At 43.9% G+C, this 12,863-nt stretch overlaps 1 long non-coding RNA gene across 5 annotated transcripts; it reads left to right on the plus strand.

The window, feature by feature from the left end:
* The first annotated feature begins 4,165 nt into the window (after window positions 1-4,165).
* LOC123085881 (uncharacterized) lies at window positions 4,166-12,388 on the plus strand. 5 transcript variants are annotated; one of them, XR_006440071.1, is made up of 7 exons: window positions 4,166-4,483; window positions 4,640-4,716; window positions 5,192-5,254; window positions 10,473-10,556; window positions 10,887-11,005; window positions 11,152-11,370; window positions 11,544-12,388. It is a non-coding gene; the product is annotated as an uncharacterized lncRNA (long non-coding RNA). The 5 variants fall into 5 exon arrangements; XR_006440073.1 differs by having other exon boundaries at window positions 10,887-11,370; XR_006440072.1 differs by lacking the exon at window positions 10,887-11,005.
* Window positions 12,389-12,863: the final 475 nt, after the last annotated feature.

The raw sequence follows: 12,863 nt of genomic DNA on the forward strand, positions 1-12,863 counted from the left end.
TGCCACTAGCAGTAGCCCGGCCTAATAAAGTGCGCTAGAGCTATTAGCAGTAGCGCGCTTGCTTGCTACCTGCTGTAGCTACGCTTGTATAGCAGTAGCGCGGGTGCACACGCGCTGCTGCTACAAGTTAGTTGTAGCGCCGTATCAGTAGCGCGGTACCCCGCGCTATTGCTATACCTAAAACCCGCGCTGCTGCTAGGGTTTTCCCTAGTAGTGTGATGTGATACATCTTCCTCTTTTTTGTCCTCTCCACAACCACCACTCTATTCTACCTATAGTGCTATGTCCATGGCTCGCGCTCTTGTATTACGTGAAAGTTGAAAAGGTTTGAGATTAGTAAAATATGAAACAATTGCTTGGCTTGTCATCGGGGTTGTGCATGATTTGAGTATTTTATGTGACAAAGATGGAGCATGACCAAACTATATGATTTTATAGGGATGAGCTTTCGTTGGCCATGTTATTTTAAGAGGACATAATTACTTTGTTAGTATGCTTGAAGTATTATTATTATGCCAATAAACTTTTTTCTTGAATCTTTCGGATCTGAACATTCATGCCACGATAAAGCTAATTTCATTGATAAATATATTAGGTAGCATTTCACATCAAAATTTCTGTTTTTATCATTTACCTACTCGAGGACGAGCAGGAATTAAGCTTGGGAATGCTTGATACGTCTTCAACGTATCTATAATTTTTGATTTTTCCATGCTATTATATTATCTATTTTGGATGTTTAATGAGCTTTAGTATGCTCTTTTATATTATTTTTGGGACTAACCTATTAACCAGAGACCCAGTGCCAGTTTCTGTTTTTTTGCCTATTTTAGTGTTTCGCAGAAAAGGAATACCAAACGGAATGAAACCTTTGCGATGATCTTTCGTGGACCGAAAGCAAACTAGGAGACTTGGAGTGGAAGTCTGAAACTCCGTGAGGCGTCCACGAGATAGGAGGGCGCGCCCAGGGGGGTAGGCGCGCCCCCACCCTTATGGGCCCCATGGAGCTCCATCGACGCACTTCTTTCGCCTATATATACTCTTATACCATAAAAACATCAGGGGGAGCCACGGAACCACTTTTCCACCACCGCAACCTTCTGTACCCGTGAGATCCCATCTTGGGGCCTTTTCCGGCGATCTGCCGAAGGGGGGATCGATCACGGAGGGCTTCTACATCAACACCATAGCCTCCCCGATGAAGCGTGAGTAGTTTACCATAGACCTTCGGGTCCATACTTATTATCTAGATGCCTTCTTCTCTCTCTTTGATCTTCAATACAAAGTTCTCCTCGATGTTCTTGGAGATCTATTCGATGTAATACTCTTTTGCGGTGTGTTTGCCGAGATCCGATGAATTGTAGGTTTATGAACTTGATTATCTATGAATATTATTTGGTGTTCTCTAAATTCTTATATGCATGATTTGATATCTTTACAAGTCTCTTCGAATTATCGGTTTAGTTTGGCCTACTAGATTGATCTTTCTTGCAATGGGAGAAGTGCTTAGTTTTGGGTTCAATCTTGCGGTGTCCTTTCCCAGTGACAGTAAGGGCAGCAAGACACATATTGTATTATTGCCATCGAGGAAAAAAATATGGGGTTTATATCATATTGCTTGATTTTATCCCTCTACATCATGTCATCTTGATTAAAACGTTACTCTGTTCTTATGAACTTAATACTCTAGATGCATGTTGGATAGCGGTCGATGTATGGAGTAATAGTAGTAGATGCAGAATCGTTTTGATCTACTTGACACGGACGTAATGCCTATGTTCATGATCATTGCCTTAGATATCTTCATAACTATGCACTTTTCTATCAATTGCTTGGCAGTAATTTGTTCACCCACCGTAATACATGCTATCATTTGAGAAGCCATAGTGAAACGTATGGCCACTGGATCTCTTTCTTATTATATTGCATCTCTTTTATTATCGCATCTCGTTTACTATTTTGCAATCTTTACTTTTCAATCCATACAACAAAATACCAAAAATATTTATCTTATTATCTTTGTCAGATCTCATTTTCGCAAGTGACCGTGAAGGGATTCACAACCCCTTTATCGCATTGGTTGCGAGGTTCTTAATTGTTTGTGCAGGTACTAGGTGACTTGTGCGTTGTCTCCTACTAGATTGATACCTTGGTTCTACAAAACTGAGGGAAATAGTTACGCTACTTTGCGACATCACACTTTTCTCTTCAAGGGAAAACCAACGCATGCTCAAAAGGTAACAGCAGCGTATAGTTGCGCCAGTGACCGGAAGGACAAAGGCCCGGTACGGAAGTGGCGATCCCGCTCCTCCTCATGTTTATAATATCGTTTTTAGTTGTTGATGTTTAAGAACTTATCTAGCGACGAACTCAGATGATCTTTTGAATGATAGCAAGCTCTCTTAATATCCGTTTGCAGTCGTTTTTCCGTTGTTTGGTCACGTAGAGTATCTCATGTTGTATGTATAGTATGGATATAGGATGCCCGGTCAGTACCCGAGAACATTTGAGGGACCTAATTAGCCCATCATAGCTGTAGATGCTCTTATCCCCGTGATCAGAGAGCTCGTTGCCATTACGACAACATTAAAAAGTTTGGTGTTGATAGCCATCATCCATCCAACCTATAGAGTTTTTCGCATTTATCTATCTACTATCTACTGCTCCCTTTGTTCCGAATTACTTGTCGCAGGTATGAATGTATATAGATGTATTTTAGTTTTATATACATCCATTTCTGCGACGAGTAATTTGAAACGGAGGGAGTACCATTATAGAAAAAAGAGAGGTGACAGATCCAAACAATCAGAACCATTCATTAGCAACATCTAATGGTTCTTAATCCTTCGATGTTTAACGCTGCAAATCACGCATTAAGAGCAACTCCAACGGGCCGACCCAAACAGACGACGTTTTTGTCCGCTTTTTGTCCGTTTGGGTCGGCCGCCCGCCCGCCGTCCGCCCTCTTTTAGTTTTGGGTCGGCAGTGCGCCCAACGGGCCGACCCTTTTTCATGACCGCGCGCGTTTAACATCGTGTCATCGCCCTGATTTTGACGCTCCAGCACGCGGGAAAGGTTCGCGCGCGCTGGTTTTGGCGCTCCAGCGCGCGGGAAAGGTTCGCGCGTGCGCCGCTGTCGGCGCTCGCTATAAAAGAAGGCGCTCTCTCCACACTCCGTCGGCCGCCCACTCTCGCCACCTTTGCGCCACCATGTCGATCCGCCGCCTACGCGCTTCGGATTTTCGCGGAGTCCGCGAGCGCCGCTCCGGCGCCTTCTCCGACGAGATCTGGTTTCGCGAGAAATGTCTCGCCCTCGGCACCTTCGACACCACAGAGGAGGCGGCCCGCGCGCACGACGCGGCGGCGTGGCGCCTCCTGAGGCCTCGTCGGGATATGAATTTTTCCAACGTGTCGAGCCAGCGGGCGCAAGATCTGGCGGCTCTCCCGCGGCTTTTCACCGACGAGGATCGTCGTGTCCACCGGAGGCGGCAGCGTCGCCTCGCCATCGCAGAGAAGGACGTGGAAGCCTTGGTGCTGTGGCGTGGAGGCTACCCGCAGGACATCATTGACGAGCGCCAGTTCTACAAGCAATTGAGATCAGAGAGGGACGCGAGGAGGAGGGAGCGAGCCGCCTATTGGGAGGACAAGCGTTCGCGGAAGCAGGCAGCTCAATTGAAATTGAAGCTACGAGAAACGGCGGGTTGGGACTTTGAAGACGAGGCGTATGCTGACGCCTATATTCAGACATCGTAGGAGGACATTACCGAGTCGGAGTCAGAAATCGACGAGTAGTGATCTTTTCTTTTTATCTGTGTACGCTAGAATTATCTATGTATCCATTTTTATCTGAAAAAATGGCCGGCGGCGTCGGTGACGTGGCAGGCGGGCGAGGGGTGTGAATCCAATGTGCCACCGACCAGCGGGCCCGGTGAAGAAAGAGAGCGAGCGCGCGCGCGTCCATCTCGTATCCACGCCGACGCAAATCCGATTCAAAAATGAGCCTGGAATAGATCGCCCGCGGACGAAAAACGGACGTGCGTCCGTTTGAATCGGCGCGTTGGGCCGCCACTTTTGTTCGCGCCGACTCAAACGGACGCGGGCGGACGAAATGGGTCACCCCATCGTAGTTGCTGTAAGGCCACGAACCATCTATCGCTAACCCAGTCCCCGCCGCCGTTAAAAAAAAAACCGCTCGCACGACCTCTCGCTCTTGACCTGTCGCCCCTCGTCCTTCTCCTGCGCCGTTCGCCGCCTCGCCCCGCGCCCTTCGCCGCAGGTCGCTGCCGGAGCCGCCCTGCCCCGCCCCGCCCCGCGCCTTCGCCGAGACGCCGGAGCCGCCCCGCCCTGCGCCCTTCGCCGAGCCGCCGCAGGTCGCGCCGGAGCCGCCCGCTGTTGGAGCCGCCGCAGGTCGCGTCGGAGCCGCCGCGGGTCGCCAGCGCCCTTCGCCGTAGTTCGCCGTTAGCGTCAGATCAATCTCTGTTTTGGTAGGAATGTGCTTGGTATTTATGCAACATTTTTTAACTGTGGGGGTTTCTCCAACATTATGAACAATACTACCAGTTTGTATAATTTTTTTGTCAGTGCTTGCCAGGTGCTTGTGGAAATGCCTTAACGTTCTCACTATTGAATTTTTGATGTAGGGGATGATGAAGCACATTAAGGAATAAGAGGCATATGAGGTTCTGATGTAGCCGGGTTCGCCGTTACCGCCGAATTGGTACGTCGGATAAGTTCTCCTTCACATATGACCTATCGTCTCAACAATTGTGTTGCAATTTAAATCAGCCTCTTGCAACAGAAAATAGAAGGCCTTATTCTGGTTGTTTAATCAAGTCAACTAATTGAATGGTTTGAATCCGCATTACTGTAAAAAAAATCGCTTCATAATTCTGCCGGAGAGATTCACACTGTCATTCATATTATGAATATAGTTCATAACCAGTATTCTCTTTTATCTAATTATATCAACAGAAAGGAGTAATCTGAATTGAATTGATGCTATGTTAACAGTCTAACAGACATCTTGGATGTGTGAATGCTTTCTTCGGTCTGATAAGTAACCAATAATTCATGGTATACTGGGATTTTTTCCATACTTTTAGCACTTCAGCACTGAGAATAAAGCAAATACTTTCACAACAAAGGTTGTTACCTCCAGGGTTTCTTTTCACCTATAAACCTTCTTGCTTTAGGGACTGCTCAATTGGTTCTGGACAATACAACAAAAGAAATGTGCATATTGTCCACATCTGCAGGTATGTATGGGCAAGAGAGCTTTATGCCCACAAATAATATCTCAGGCTGCTCCTTTTAAATGAGAGAGATTTACACTGCCATTCATAGAATGAATATAGTTCCTAAGCAGTATTCTCTTTTATCAAATTATATGTACATCAATTGATAAGCAGTGTCGGAATAGATGGATGCTAGCCACAACCTTGCAAGGACACCACCGTGGCTCGGCAACACACTTTCAGGCTTGCCTCTCACTCCCTACGCAGCCACTCTCCAGTGGATGTTATTATTGTGGTTACTCCATGGAGTGGACTGCTAGAACCTTATTGTTGTTGTTACTCCATGAACTAATACTAGATCATTGATGGCGCGCGTTGCTGCGCCCATCCATTTTGGCATTGTAATGTTAGTCGTGGATACAAATATATTAAGGGTTTTACATTATTTTTAAATTGGCATGAACTAATATCCATGTGTCGTTGCTGCGACAGTCTATTAGTTCAATAAAATAATAGTATTTTTTTCTAAATATATGAAACATGGGTAAGATACTGTAGCCCATGATAGGCTGCTATTTCGACAAATGCTGATACTGGAAAGAAATGGATTTTTTTTGATACATTGACATTGCTGTAACTTCATATGTCATCTAAACTAAAAGTACATAATATTTGCCACAAGCTGGTACAAACATGGAGTGACAGTACACAGGGTGAACTAATAAAACTCAATGTCATAGAACGTTCATAGCGCCTTACAAGTCATTGCTGACATGAAGCAGCAAGACGCATTCAAAGTTATACACATGTGCCATGTAGCTTCCTGCAAGATGATATGTTAGATATAGTCCAAAAAATGTTATTTAATCATAGCTAAAAGAGGTTATTTAATCAAGGAAGACGTATGACGGAAATGATTAGTTTATCGACAACTAAGCTTTTGGTCAAGAAACTTGCAAGTGACTTAAGAAGACCAGACTCGTCGCTCTCTATCTTCCTTACAAGTCATAAAAGCACAAACATGGTTTGGTACCAAATGTATAGTCGAATCTGGAATTGACTGCTCCCAGGGACCAAACCTCCCCTATGGAGGTCCTCTGTTTCCATGATCCATATCCCCTGCATCAAGATCAGTACATTTTAATAAAGCAATGGGGTGGAAGATCATATGCCAATAAAAAATGCTTCAGGAGACATATATGAGTGTAAACACATAATTTTGTGTTTTGCAAGATAGAAAATTCATTATAATCTTGCTGACTACTGAGTAGATTCAATGGCTTTTCCACCTAAGTAGTTGTGTAATCTTTGGCATTGCTTCAGCTCAATTAAATTAGATAAGTGTTCAGTTTTATGCCTTCCAAAAAGAATGTGGAAATCAATTGTTGAAAACATTAGCTATTTCAAATCTAGACAGTAACTCCATTGGAAAGCATAGAAGGAAACTTCAGAGAGCAATTGTCTGGCTAGTGACTGAAATAACTGATTTGCTCAACCTCACATTGGAAAGCATAGAAGAATTGTTATTATGTAAAGTTATCTCTACCCCTCTATCCCAAGGGAGGCTTACATTGGTAAAAATTAAAAGCAACAAATAATCTTCTATCAAATGTATGTTTATAATCTCAAAATTTTGTGAACATTATTTGCATGAATTTTTGCGTCGACTTCCTATGTTTCACTGTTCCTAAGCGTGCAATGGGGCCGAAGTAGGATAAAATTATCGTGGAGCAATACACCTTCGATGAAAGCATTGTAGTACCAGCAGAAAACCCAAGAAATGCGCCTAGGAATTGAATTTGTTGACAGAAATCATCCCTACTATTGTGCACTTTTGCGCTCAAGTGGCATATAACATTATATATAAAGCCTAATCCAAAAGGAAGGTATATATTAAAAGCTTAACTTAAAGGCCTCTCATATCATTCTTCCTATGTACCAGAAGTAGCCTGGATGACATGATTACTGAAGGTAATTATTAACTCGACAAGGTGTTGCACTGCTGCATTAAAATTGGACATTTTCCATTGGTCCACATGTGATGGAACGGTCTAGCCCTACCTAAATTCAGTTTATTGAACCTCAGTTAAAATATATCTGTCTACAGTCATGCGCGAAGAAAGTTATTACCATCATATTGAATTCAAATCTGCTACAAATTATCCCAATTGCTCCAAAAGGCCCTCAACCAAAGCATACTCCAGAAGCTGGAGACATTCAGCAACAATGTTTTCATTGTAGGATCTGTACAAGCAATAGATTTGTCATTTGATTAGATAGAAAACAAATTAAGAGTGTGTTGGAACAACCACATAATTTCCTTATGTTTACCCATATGGATCTACCGTCCAAAATTAACCTGATGCATATACATTTAGGACAGCATGACATGTATCATTACGACCACTTCAACATATGAACAAATACTTGGATATTGGATTGGATATGTCACTTCATGAGAACTAACCTGGCCAGCAGCCATTTGGATCCTCGGCTGAAGAACTCTGGAGCCAAAAATCCCATCAATCAAGGGCTTGGACTACAGTACCTACAAATTAGGAGTGGAAAGCAGCTTCGGCAGGAGCCCAAACTGAGTGCAAACGCTCAGTCGTGAAGGGACTGCAGTGAGAAGGAAAATTTACAGAAAATTTTCAAGATGAAGGGGCAACCTAATGGAGACGCTTAACTCCAGGTATGTTTATTGCCGGAGGAAGAATGGGGAAATAACATGGGTTACTGGACAGAGCATATGTACGTGAAGCAGCCAAGTTGTAACTGACATCCACTTCATTAATGGCCTGTAGGATTAGGAACGGCTGGTTTACTCCTTGCGTTAACAAGGGTAGGTGAATCCCAATCGTGCACAACATAGAAACTGACAATTCAACTCCATCAACTGCTCTTAATGGCCAGTTAATTTATCAATCAATCTTTGGCGATAGAACTTCGATCCCTCCGCGCCTTGCAACAGATCGGTCCGGTCGCCCGCGTCGGCTCTATCGAGCGATTCCCGCGTCGCCTGTATCACCTGCGTCGCCTGGATCTGATCACCGCATCACCATTTGGATGCACTAACAATTATACTCTTGATAGAACAATAATGATATCTCTTGATAGATATATAATTATAGAATACATATAGCAGGTAGATAATTCTAATTCTTCATGCGTCTGCTCTAGAGTGTGAACCATTGGCAGCAATCCCGTACAAGACACCTTGTACCATCAATTATGACATTGGAGCAATCACAGACTCACATGCAATCAGGAACAGCAGGATGATGCCAGTTCGATATGGATGGATCTGCACAAGATGGAGGTCAAAATTGATCGGACCTGCTACGAGATGGCGACATGGGTAGGGCCAGTTCTTTTGGGCGATTCTCCCAGAATCGCCCCCCTCCCCAGCTTCTCCCAGAATCGTCACTCCATATATTTTGACAATCCTGTCTAGTTAAGGTCTAATTAGCTAGGATTGTAAAAAATATATGAAGTGGCGATTCTGGGAGAAGCTGGGGAGGGGGGCGATTCTGGGAGAATCGCCAAAAAGAACTGGCCCGTAGTGGGGAGGCCCCTCGCGCGGGAGCATCCGCCGCCGCCGCCGCCATCGGCTGAGCCCCATCGTCATCGTCGCCTCTCGTCAACTCCACCGGGCAAGTCACCACCACCACTATCGCTGCGGCCTCACTTCCACCATGGTCGCTGCTTCTCCACAGATCCATCAAGAAGATGAGCTTGAATCCATCACAACTCAGATCATCTGCATCCAGAGAGTAGAAAGAACAGAATCAGTAAAGATGGGTTTCAGATTTGAGGCAGAAAAGAACTGGGAGAGGAAGGAGCGGAGAAGATGAAGTAGTGGCATGCCGAAGTGACGGGCAGGGAAGGGAAGAACTGGGCGGAGGGAAACGGGGAAACTATATGGACACGCATGGATTTAGAAAGAGCACAATCACAGGGTAAATGCATGTAAATGACCTGCAATCACCCACCATTAAAATCTGTCAACATTGATTTTCTTCCTCAATGGATTTCAATTGACAGTGATGGTTCTCTGCTATCCTCGCTGCATGCTGGCATGCGCACGGTCGCACACAACCCTTTGCCCTACCACGAGGTGTCTGTGGATGATTGCGTTTTTTTATTCTTGTGAGAAGCTGCCGAGATTGGAACTGGCCCACCTGGCCCAAATAACAACGGATTGCTGATTTTGTTACCGGAGCATCCGCCCCTCCGTGTAGCGCTCCCAGAAGCCATGAAGGTGCATCCAACGGCCAAGAGCATATTTAGAAACTAATCCAAGGGTTGAGAACGCTAATGTTCTGAGAGGGCTGGATTAGTGCTCGGTTGTAATGTTTCTAAATGACCTTTGCATCGAACCTTTTCTCCTAAAAACACCACACCGTCCTTTTGTTGTGTACTCTCATTTGGTTTCTTTGTGCAACATTGCCTGTTCAAGCATTAGCAAGTGCAGTCAATGAGGAAAATTTAGCGGATCTGAAGGACCAATTCGATATAAATGATGATAAAAGTGGACCAATTACTGTATTGAAGAAATGTAGCATGTAAGATTTAGAGTACTTTCACATGATAATGTTTTGCGCCAGTACTAGATGGCGCTGATGATCTTTGTATGTTTCGGTGGGCCCTTGTGAAGGATCTTCACACTGAAGGCTCCTCATGTTCTCAAGATTATTCAGGCAGTAAGCTGTGAGATGGATTTCTTTTTGGTTTCCCTTTTGTTTCAGAGAAAGCAACTGACTCTATGCTATATGGTTTCCCTTTTGTTGTTGAGCAAGCAACTAACTGTATCTCTCAAGCAATTTATTCATACATTTTGATTGGAAAGAGACAACAACCATTTGTTCTGCGACACTACTATCTGACAAGTACTCAATATTATACTAATCATCAATGCTATAGAAGTGTTCATCCATGAATAATGAGACTGAAGCCCATTTTAGGTTATGAGACTTTGTCCTGATTCCAGAGATGTACTAAATTCTGAAGTTTGTTGTATGACACTACTATCTGAGAAGCAGATTTTTTTGACACTTACTTGAGTGTATTGGATTGGGTAAACTAATTAGCCCTATCTATCAGTTTGTGGTGTGCGGTTCTAATGTGTGCTTTTTCTGTTGTTGTCATTATCCTCAATAGATCATTCAAATGTTGGATTCATGGCTTGCTAGAATAGATGATTTGTGAATCCAATGCGTTCTTTTGCTGTTGTTGTTAGGTTGTTAGTTCATCAAAGGCGGCTACTAAGTATACATACCGTGTTCATCTCGCCTGCCTTCTTAGGAAAAATCCTATACTCAAGGTAAGTTATTCTTTATTTACATTTAATTTGTTTCTTCCTGCTACTTGTACAATTTGCTACATAAATATTTTGACTCCTTTCCTGAATTTTAGATCCTATTTGCACCGTTACCTGCATTTTGTATTCAGAACCATCTGCTAATTAAGTGTAGAAAAAATGCTTGCGAGTTCTGTTTGTTGACTGTGTCGTGGTAGCTTCACGCATTTAGCTGTACATAACTGCCAAAGTAGGCAAACAAATGTAGGTCTGATTAAGTGATCAGCATGCATGCATGAGCTACTTACTGTTATTTAGAGATGCAGTCTGACAATAGTAACTTCATTTGCTCAGATGCTCACCGAATTGCGGAGAATGGCTCATTTTTCAGCCCAATTCTGACACATACCGTACCAGGCCAAAGTATTTTCCTTTTAGATTATTATTCCACAGCTCCATAATGCCCATCATCAGTAAGTTAATCAAGATAAGTTTGACATGCATGTACTGAACAAACAAATCTTCGAGAGCAACCAATTCTGTGAAACTTGCTGCTCTTTTCTGTGTCGTCTAAATGTATCTTGTATATGTGATTATCGAGTTTTTTCCCCTATACCAGGTATCATCTGAAGGGGCGACATACCCAATTCTCGGATTCCTCAAGCAACAGATGTAGTGTTGTCAATCTCTGAAGATGCGAATCCGTCTGCTCGTAGACAACGACAGAGGGATGATTGGGATACTAAAAGCCACAATGTATCGAGGCTTAGTGGAGTCAGTCACCAGCCTCTCCGTTGTTTGAACAACTGAACAACAACATCAAGCGGCGCCAAAACATGTGAGTTACTTTCATTTTGGGCATAGCCAACCTTATTGGTGGACTGACTCTCATTTTTCAGAATGTAACAAACTTCTCTCCTGTGTGAATTTTCAAAATATGTTACTGAACATTACAAAAAACACACACCCAAAACTCCAAAAACTAACATATCATTTTCTTGTGGATACCAGATTGCTGATCTGAGAGACATCCGAGACATGAATGAGGAAAAAATGAGAAGGTCGGCCATTGTTGGCTCAAGCTCAGGAGGTGGTCGAAAGCCTGGCTCCACATGGTCCTAGCACTACTGTCACACATGGTGTTCGGGCCACTTCCACCAGTGCTCTGCGGGTTGTCGTTCCGCGAGAGCAATGACGGGGAGAACAAGATGATGCGGTGCTTTGCTCGCCTGCATTGCGCTGCTTGCGCTCGGGACGTGCATGTCTACAGAAGAGCCATGACATACTTCAAGACTCTAATTTACTACCTGACCATCGCCGCGAGCTTGTCCGGGATATCGTACGTTGCCGATGTGCTGATCACGAGGCTTCTCAAACACTTTGGCACCATCGATCTAGGTGGTGCATTGGCTCCTCATGCTTCTCTAGGCCTGTTATTCTCTCATTTAGGTCATGCACATACGTCTGCCTAGGCCTCACTCTGAATGCTTAAGAGGCTGTTTGGTTTGTGACTAACTTTGCCAAAGATTGCCACACCTAAGGTTAGGCAAGTTTGGCCAACTTAGGTGAGTGTTTGGTTCAAGCCACACCTTAGGCAAGCCACACTTGTGCCCCACATGGCATACACACAAAAAGTGTGGCAAGATTCCCTTAGGCTTGCCAACTTGTGGCTCTCATTTTGATGAATTAACCTTAGGCAAGTTTGGCAAGAATGTGTGGCAAAGTATGGCAATGCTAGTCCTATAACCAAACAGCCCCTAAGTTCCTCGGAGCACTGATTGTATAAAAAGAGAAGACATGTGTGAATTCAAGAGAAAGTGCACGAAGAAACATCTGAATCTTTTTGAGTTGCTACATGTTGTTTTGTTGAAATTCTGGTGTACATACTATCATCAAAATGTGTGATCTTGGTCAGTCAAGTTCATCTGTATCGTGGAATATTACTATCAGTGGCGGAGCCAGGATTCGAGTATAGGAGGGGCCGAGTACGTATATTGATCTAATCTTGTTGGTAATTACTCTTGTCGATCGATTACTCTTGTCGATCGTTGGGGGGGGGGGGGGGGGGGGGGGGCAGGCCCCTGCTCGTCCCCCTGGCTCCGCCCCTGATTACTATCAGTTATTTTAGAGCAGGAAAAATAACAAGTTCAGTCTTTCCTTCCTATTTATGAGGAAAAAGATGCCATTCTTTGGCAGATTATGAAGAAAGCAGCCTGTTTGCCTCCTATCAAATTATGATCAATACCTAATGTTATGTTTTGTTTAAAAAACACATTAATTTGTAGACACCCGAAGTTTCTGTATCCTGAGATATAACATTTTGCACCAAAT

Source organism: Triticum aestivum, chromosome 4A, assembly GCF_018294505.1.
Source record: "Triticum aestivum cultivar Chinese Spring chromosome 4A, IWGSC CS RefSeq v2.1, whole genome shotgun sequence".
Classification (NCBI taxonomy): Eukaryota; Viridiplantae; Streptophyta; class Magnoliopsida; order Poales; family Poaceae; genus Triticum; species Triticum aestivum.